We start from the raw sequence: 10072 nt of genomic DNA, 5'->3' as shown, positions 1-10072 counted from the left end.
CTGATACTACAAGCAAACTAGAAGAGCAAGGAATAGTTTACCTTTCAGATGTATGGAAAAGAGAAGAATTTATAACCAAACAAGAGATAGAGAACATTATGAAATGCAAAATGGATAATTTTGATTACACTAATTTGAAAAGTTTTTAGACAAAAAAAGCCAATGCGCCCAAGATTAGGAGGGAAGTGGAAAATTGGGAAAATTTTTTTACAATCAGTGTCTCTGATAAAGGCCTCATTTCTAAAATATGTAGAGAATTGAGTCAAATTTATAAGAATAAAATTCATCCCCCAATGGATAAATGGTTAAATGATATGAACAGACAGTTTCCAGAGGAAGAAACTGAAGCTGTCTATAGTCATATCAAAAAAAAAAAATGTTCTAACTCACTATTGATTAGAGAAATGCAAATCAAAATGACTTTAAGGTACCACATCACACTTACCAGATTAGCTAACATGACAAAACAGGACAATGATAAACATTGGAGAAGATGTGGGAAAAATTGGAAGACTAATGCATTGTTGATGGAGTTGTGAAATTATCTAACCATTCTGGAGAGCATTTTGGAACTATGCCCAAAGGGTTATAAAAACATACATAACCTTTGACCCAGCAATACCACTTCTAGGTCTGTATCCCAAAGAGATCATAAAAATGGGGAAAGGATTTGCATGTACAAAAATATTTATAGCAGCTCTTTTTGTGGTCACAAAGAATTGGAAATTGAGGGGATGTCCATCAATTGGGAAATGGTTGAACAAGGTGTGGTATATGAATGTAATGGAATACTACTGTGCTATAAGAAATGATGAGCAGACAGACTTCAAAAAGCCCTGGAAAGATTCACAGGAACTGATTCAAAGTGAAATGAGCAGAACCAGGAGAACATTGTACATAGTAACAGCCACATTGTGTGATGACTGACTTAGATAGACTTGGGTCTTCTCAGCAATGCAAGAATCTAAGACAACTCCAAAAGACTCACAATGGAAATTGCTATCCATATCCAGAGAAAGAACTATGGAGTCTGAATGCAGATGGAAGCTTACTATTTACTCTCCTTTTCCTTTGTGGTTTTGTTTTATTGTTTCATTCTCATGGCTCCTCCCATTAGTTCTAATTGTTTTTTATATCAAGGCTAATGGGAAAATATGCTTAATATGAATGTATAAGTAGAGCTTATATCAGCTTGCATGCCACCATCTTGGGATGGAGAAGAATGGGAGGGTGATAAAATTTAAAACTCAAAATCTTACGTAAGTTAATGTTGAAAACTAAAAACAAACTATCCAAAAAAAAAAAAAAAGAATGAAGGACAAACCACAACCTGTGAGCAGCCTGAGCTAGCCACTGGGGACCCAAGTGGCCAGTTTCAGTTGGCCAACTTAGCTCCTCTCCTCTCCTCTCTTCTGCTCTTTCTCTATTTGAGGTATCATGTCCTTACCTGAGGGTGACCTGCCCAAAGGAAAGTAAATTTTGAAGGCTAAAACATACCTAGATACCTTGGGGTTTACTGGCTAGATTTCTTTCTTAAAGAACATGCCTTAAATCCAATTCACTCTGGTTCTCATGGATTGGCCAACAGTAGGTCCCTACCCAAGCACCACTTAATGGTTACTATTTGGGCCTCAATGGCTCAGAGTGAAAATAAATAGTAATTAGTTGTCTTTTGACCAGAAACCATGAGAGTCTTCCCCTCCCAGCTTGACTCTTCTTTATTAAGGGGGCCATCCCTCCAGTCACTTTTTAAACAGTCCTAATCACTGAATGGGCATTGCCTCAGTCAAAGTGAGTACTTAGCTTAAAAGTCCTTAGCTTAAAAAGGCCAAGGTCTCCCACTGCATTGTGGGTAATCTCCAGTTGTTCTGACCTATATCTGGCCACTGGACCCAGATGGCTCTGTAGGAGAAAGTGAGGCTGGTACCTTTGTACAGCCCTCCCTCACTTAAATCCAATTCACTTGTAAGTTATGGCATCATCTCTCTGATGTCATAGTCCTCTTCAAGAATGAAGGACAAACCACAACCACAACTTTCAACCAAGAAGGAATGGAAGCCCTGAAGGACAGTATCACTTTTGGTCTCAAGGGATCAGGGTCCCTGAGGAACAGGATCAGGAGTTCTGAAAAGCAGTATCAATTGCAATCCTAAGGTATTGGGGCTCTTCCTGGGTATGGAGTTCAGAGTGCAGATCAAGAGAGCAATAATGATACCTCTTCCCAGAACACACCTCTTTGGAAGCACCAAAATTTAAAACTTTCAGAACTAACTCTGAAAATGGTAGTGTGAAGAAGCATGAAGCTTGAGAAAGGGCCCCTCCCCTTGCCAGGAACAGAGACTAACTTTAACATAAAGTTCAAAATGAAGAAATAGGGTGTAAAAATGAACAAACAATGAAAAAGAACATGACCGCTAAAAGCTACTATGGTGACAGGGAAGATCAAGACACAAACTTGGGAGAAGACAATAAAGTCAAAACAGCTAGAAGCAAATCTTCACATTAAAAAATATGAATTGGACACAAGTCAAAAATTACTGGAAGCAAGAAAACTTATTTTTAAAATCAAATAAGAATGGTACAGGGAAAATGAGGTAAATAAATGAAAGCAAAAACATTATAAAAAGATAATTAACAGTTTGGTAAAAGATACAAAAAAAAAACATTGAAGAAAATAATACCTTAAAACCAGAATTGGTAAAATGGAAAAAGAGGCACAAAAACTCACTGGAGAAAATAACTCCTTAAAAAGCTAATGACACCATGAAACATCAAGAAACAATAAAACAGAACTACAAGAATAAAATGATTTGAATACAAATAAAGTCAGATTAAAATAACTGGAATAATATTTATTGTTCATGGGTAGGTAAAGTTGATATGTTAGAAAAGCAACAGTAATTTTGCCTAACTAATCCATTTATTCAATGCCATCCAAATAAATTACTAAAAATATTATTTTACTGGACTAGAAAAAATAATAACAAAGTTCATTTGGAAGAATAAAAGGTCAAGAATATCAAAGAAACTAGGGGAAAAGATATAAAGGAAGGCTATTCAGCAGTATAAGACATTAAAATCTATTATGAAAATGGATAATTTTGATTTCTTAAGTTAAAAATTTTTTATAAATAAAACCAATGTTTTATTTATTTAAAGGAAAAAGAATGGAAGAAATGTTGAAATTTGGGGGAAAATTCTCATAGACAATTTTTCAGGTTATTTTGGAATTCTGCTGTGGTATAGGAAATGATTACCTGGTTAATTTAGAAAAGCAACAAAAATACTTGGACCAATGAAGGAAATTGATACCAATCTACAAAGAAAGAGAAGACAAGTAGAAATATGTATAGTACAACCTTATATATATGTATATGAGTGTACATGTGTATATGTATACCTACATATGTATATGTGTGTCTGTATGTATCCATATTTAGTTGTAGCCTTTTCTAGGGCAGGTGGGGGGAAGGAGAAAAAATTAAGTAAAAGGGCACAGCAGAGAACAGAAGGAAGGAAATAGAAGGAAGCAAAGAAAAGCTGGGTAGCTTTGGAAACAATGTAAAGTATTTATTACATAGATTTTCTTGTAATGGAAATTTATTGTTTTATATTGAATCCTCTTTTATGTTCTGCTGTGTACACAAAAATGTTCTTTTTTCCTTGTTTTGTATTTAAATTTAAAATGAATAAAAACTTACCAAAGGAAAAAAATGAAATGGAAAAATAGAAATATGAAATGGAAAAAATATGAAATATCATACCAGAAAAAAATTGACCTAGAAAATTGATTGAAGAGAGATCATTTAAGAATTATTGGACTACCTAAAAGCCATGATCAAAGAAAAAGCCTACATATCATATTTAAAGAAATTATCAAGGAAAACTGCCCTGATATCCTAAAATGAGATGGCAAAATAGAAACTGAAAGTATCCACCAATCACCAAAATGAACATTACCAGGAATAGTTCAGGCAATAGTATAGTCAAATCCCAGGTCAAGGAGAAAATACTTTAAGTAATCAGAAAGCAACCATTCAAATATTGTGGCAACACAGTCAAGATCAAGGAAGCTCAATGGTGCAGTGAACAGAGTGCTGGGCCTGGAATCAGGAACAGCTCAGCTCAAATTTGACCTCAGACACTAACCAGATGTGTGACCCTGGGCAAGTCACTTAACTTTGTTTGCCTCAGTTTCTTTATCTATAAAATAAGCTGGGGAAGGCAATGGCAAACCAATCTAGTGTCTTTGACATTAAAACCCCAAACGGGGTCACAAAGAGTCAGAAAAACTGAAACAACTGAACAATAACACTCAGGATCACACAAGATTTAACACCACAGTAAAGGATTGGAAGGTTTGGAATATAATTCCATAATGTAAAAGAGCTTGTATGACTCAGCAAAACTTTGTATAATCCTTCAAGGGGAAAAAAGAGTATTTGATGAAATAGAGGACTTTCAAGCACTACTGATGAAAAGACCAGAAATGAATAGAAAATTTGACTTTCCAATACAAGACTCAAGAGAAGCAAAGAAATGTAAACATGAAAGAGAAATCATAAAGGATTAAGGTTAAAATGTTTATCTTTCTATATGGAAGATGATATATGTAACTTATGAGAACCTTATCATTATTAGCTCAGAAGGATTGTACATAGAAAGAGGGCACAGGAATAAGCTGATTATGTTGGGATGATGTACAAAAAAAAAATGGATAGGTGAGAAAGAGGTATGCACTGGGAGAAGGGGGAAGGGAGAAGAAGAATGGGAAAAACTGTCTCACATAAAAAAGGTGTGCAAGAAAGAGCTTTTACAATGGAGGAGAAAATAGTTGGGGGACAGAAATTTTTTTTTTAGGCAATTAGGGTTAAGTGACTTGCCCAGGATCACACAGCTAGAGAATGTTTTGTGTCTGAGGCTGGATTTGAACTCAGGTCCTACTGATTGCTGGACCAGTGCTCTACCCACTGTACCACTTAGCTGCCCCGTGGGACAGGAAACTCTTAAATCCCACTCATGTTTATGTTGGTTTAAAGAGGGAACACACACACACACACACACACACACTCACACACACTCACACACACACACACACACAAATTCAATTGGTAATAGAAATCTATTTTACCCACCTGGGAAGTAGAAAGGGAAGTGAAAAAGAGACCAAGGCAGGAGGTAATGGGGTAAAAGGGAGGGCAAATAAAATAAAGAAGTGGCCAAAAGCAAACCATATGTTTATAAGAAGGACAGGATCAAAAGAAAGAAGGTTCAACATAAGAACATAGGATGGAAGGAAATGCAGGCAGTAATCATAATTGTGAATAGGATGAACTAACTCATAAAATGGAAGCAAATAACAGAATGGATTAGAAACCAGAACCCTGTAATATGTTGTTTATAAGAAACACACTTCAGGTAGAAAGACATATACAGAGTTAAAATAAAAGGGTGGAGCAGAATCTATTATGTTTCAGGTGAAGAAAAAATGGGAGAGTTAGCAATCATGATCTCAAACAAAGCAAACACAAAAATAGATCTAATTTAAAAAGTGTAAGAAGGGAAAATACATGTTGTTTAAAGGAACCATAGACAAGGAGGCAATATCAACACTAAACATATATCCATCAAATGTCATAGCCTTCACATTCTTAAAGGAAAAGTTAATTGAAGTACAAAAGAAAATAGATAATAAAACTATAATACAGGGAGAACTCAACTTTTTTTCCATTCAGAGCCAGATAAAATAAATAAGGAAAAAGTTAAAGAGGTGAATCAAATGTTAGAAAAGTGAGATATGATGGACATCTGGAGAAAACTTAGTGGGAATAGAAAGTATTATACCTTTTTCTCAGCTGTGAATGGCACTTTTACAAAAAATTGACCATATATTACAGCATAAAAACCACACAACATGCAGAAAAGCAAAAATTTTAAATGTACCATTTTCATACTATAATGCAATAAGTCACTTTTAATAAAGTGCCAAAGAAGGATAGATTAAAAATTGAAAATTAAATAATCTAATCCTAAAGAATGAGTGGGTCAAAGAAACAATGATAGAAATAATCAATAATTTTAGTAAAGAGAATCATAACAATGAAACAGCATTCCAAAATTTGTGGGATGCAGCTAAAGCAACAGTTAGGTGAAAATTTATATCTCTTAATGCATAAATCAATAAAAGAGAGAAAAAGCACATCAATTAATTGGTCATTCAATAAAAAAAACACCATAAAAAGAACGTTTAAAATCCCCAACTAAACTCTAAAATGGAGACAGTGAAAATCAAAAGAGATATGAATAAAATTAAATACACCAGTGAACTAATAAAGAGTTTTATGTTGGTTTTATGAAAAAAACCCAACAAAATAAATAAACCATTAATTAGATTAAAAAAGAAACATGGAAAACAAAATACTAGTAGCCAACAAAGGGTCACATAAACATTTGCTACTACTCACAGTCAGTGACCAGGATCCAGGCTCCCAACACAAGAAACTTGGTTCAGTGCCCCCTGCTCCCCAGCAGGAGAGCTCAATTTTTTTTAAAGGCCAGGAAATAAGCAAACACCATGAGCAAAAAGAAATGTACCATAGATTCTTATTATGGGAACAGTGAAGATCAAGGCAGAAATTCTGGAGAGGACAGCATTGTCTACAAACCCACATCTGAAACCTCAAAAAGGAAAAACTGGTCTGAAGCCCAAAAAGCCTTCTTGGAAGAGCTAAAGAAGGATTTTAAAAGTCATGTAAGAGTGGTAGAAGAAAAATTGGGAAAAGAAATGAGAGGTATGCAGGACAGAGTCAACAACCTGGAAAAGGAAGAACACAAATTAAATATATGGGCAGTTAGGTGGCGCAGTGGATAGAGTACCAGCCCTGGATTCAGAAGGACCTGAGTTCAAATTCAGCCTCAGACACATAACACTTACTAGCTGTGTAACCCTGGGCAAGTCACTTATTCCAATTGCCTAGCCCAAAAAAATAAAATAAAATAAAATAAATTAATTTTAAAAATTAACTGTAGAAAACAAGTCCTTAAAAAATACAATTGGCCAACTGGAAAAAAGTACAATGAAGAAAATAACTCCTTAAAAAGCAGGATTGGCCAAATGGAAAAGGAGGCACAAAAATACACTGAGGAGAAGAACTCTGTGAAAAGTAAAATAGGCCAAATGGAGAAGGAAGTACAATATCTGATAGAAGAAAACAATTTAGTGGCAGTTAGGTGGTGCAGTAGATAGAGCACCAGCCCTGGATTCAGGAGGAACTGAGTTCAAATCTGATCTCAAACACACAACACTAACTGTGTCACTTAACCCCAAATTGCCTCACAAAAAAAAGAAAGAAAAGGAAGAAAACAATTTGGTAAAAATTAGAATTGGCCAAGTGGAAGCTAAGGACTCTGTGAGAGAGCGAGAATCAGTCAAACAGAAATGAAGGAATGAAAAAGTAGATGAAAACATAAAATATCTCATTGGTAAAACAACTGACCTGGAAAATAGATCCAACAGAGACAATTTAAAAATTATTGGTGTACCTGAAAACCATGAGGAAAAAAAGAGCCTGCTCAGCATCTTTCAGGAAATCATCAAGTCCTGGAAGCATTGAAGTCCTAGAACCAGAGAGTAAAATAGCCATAGAAAGAATCCAATGATCTCCTCCTGAAAGAGATCCCAAATTGAAAATGCCAAGGAATATAGTAGCCAAGTTCCAAAATTTTCAGGTCAAAGAGAAAATACTACAGGCAGCCCGAAAGAAACAATGTAAATATCATGGAACCACAGTCAGGATTACACTGGACCTTGCAGCTTCTACATTAGAAGATTATAGGATGTAGAGTACAATACTCCATAAGGCAAAGAAGCTTGGATTACAGCCAAGGATCAACTACCCAGCAAAAATGAGCATAATCTTTCAGGGGAGGAAATGGATGAAAATTTACAAAAATATAAATTGACCAGATTAACAGAAGAGGAAGTAAAATACTTAAATAACTCCATCTCAGAAAAAGAAATTGAACAAGCCATTGATGAACTCCCTAGGAAAAAATTTCCAGGGCCAGATGGATTTACAAGCAAATTCTATCAAACATTTAAAGAACAATTAATTCCAATATTATGTAGACTATTTGGGAAAATAGGTGAAGAAGGAGTCTTACCAAATTCTTTTTGTGATACAAATATGGTGCTGATACTTAAACCAAGAAGAGTCAAAACAGAGAAAAAAAATTGTAGACCAGTTTCTCTAATGAAGATAGATGCAAAAAATTCAAATAAAATATTAGCAAATAGATTACAGCAACTTATCACAAGAATAATACACTACGAGCAGGTAGGATTTGTACCAGGAATGCAGGGCTGTTTCAATATTAGGAAAACTATCAGCATAATTGATCATATCAACACTAAAACTAACAGAAACCACATGATCATTTCAATAAATGCAGAAAAAGCTTTTGACAAAATACAACACCCATTCCTATTAAAAACACTAAAGAGCATAGGAATAAATAGAGTTTTTCTTAAAATAATAAGTAACATCTACCTAAAACTTTCAGCAAGCATTATATGTAATGGGGATAAGCTAGAAGCATTTCCAATAAGATCTGGGATAAAACAAGGATGACTATTATCACCACTGTTGTTCGATATGGTACTGGAAACATTAGCTTTAGCAATAAGAGAAGAAAAAGAAATTGAAGGTATTATAATAGGCAAAGAAGAAATAAAGCTATCACTCTTTGCAGATGATATGATGATATACTTAGAGAATCCTAACCTCACATAAATCATTGGCATTTCTATATATTACTAACAAAGCCCAACAGCAAGAGTTAGAAAGAGAAATTCCAATTAAAGTTACAGTAGACATTATAAAATACTTAGGAGTCTATCTACCAAAACAAGCACAGGAACTATATGGACACAATCAAAAAACACTTTTCACACAAATAAAGTTGGATCTAAAGAACAGGAAAAATATCACTTGCTCATGAGTAGGCCGAGCTAATATAATAAAAATGACAATTCCACCTAAGCTAATTTAGTTATTCAGTGTCATACCAATCAAACTATCAAAAAATTATTTTATAGAGGTAGAAAAAATAATAATAAGATTTATTTGGAATAACAAATGGTACAGAATATCTAATTTAATATCTAATGGAACTAATGAAAATAAATGCAGGGGAAGGTAGCCTAGCTGTCCCAGATCTTAAATTGTATTATAAAGCAGCAATAAGCAAAACTACTTGGTACTGGCTAAGAAATAGAGTGATGAATCAGTGGAATACGTTAGATAAGCAAGACACAGTAGTCAATGACTATACTAATCTACTCTTTGATAAACACAAAGACCCCATCTTTTGGGATAAGAAAGAACTCACTATTTGACAAAAACTGCTGGGAAAACTGGAAAAGAGTATGGCAGAAACTAGGCATAGACCAGAATCTCACAACATATGCCAAAATAAAGTCAATGGGTTCATGATTTAAATATAAAGCCTGATAATATAAGCAAACTGGGAAAGTAAGGAATAGTTTATCTGTCAGATTTATGGAGAACAGAAGAATTTGTGACCAAAAAGGAGATAGAGAACATTATGAAATGCAAAATGGATCATTTTAATTGCATTAAATTGCAAAGTTTTTGCACAAAGCCAATGCAACTAAAATTAGGAGGGAAGCAGAAAACTGGGAAAGAATTTTTGCAACTAGTGTCTCTGACAAAGGCCTCATTTCTAAAATACATAGAGATCTAAGTCAAATTTATAAGAATACAAGTTATTCCTCAATTGATAAATGGTCAAAGGGTATGAACAGGCAGTTTTCAGATGAAGAAATTAAAGCTATCTACAGTCATATGAAAAAAAATGCTCCAAATCACTATTGATTAGAGAAATGCAAATCAAAACAACTCTGAGGTGCCATATCATACCTATCAGATTGGCCAACATGACAAAACAGGTAAATTATAAATGTTGAAGTAAATGTGGGAAAATTGGAATACTAATGCATTGTTGGTGGAGTTGTGGAATGATCCAATCATTTTTGAGAGCAATTTGGAAC

The sequence above is a fragment of the Vombatus ursinus genome, unplaced genomic scaffold, assembly GCF_900497805.2.
Source record: "Vombatus ursinus unplaced genomic scaffold, bare-nosed wombat genome assembly UNPS02014830.1, whole genome shotgun sequence".
NCBI classification, from domain to species: Eukaryota; Metazoa; Chordata; class Mammalia; order Diprotodontia; family Vombatidae; genus Vombatus; species Vombatus ursinus.
The sequence above is the reverse complement of the archived record's forward strand: the minus strand, read 5'-3'. Positions refer to the sequence as shown.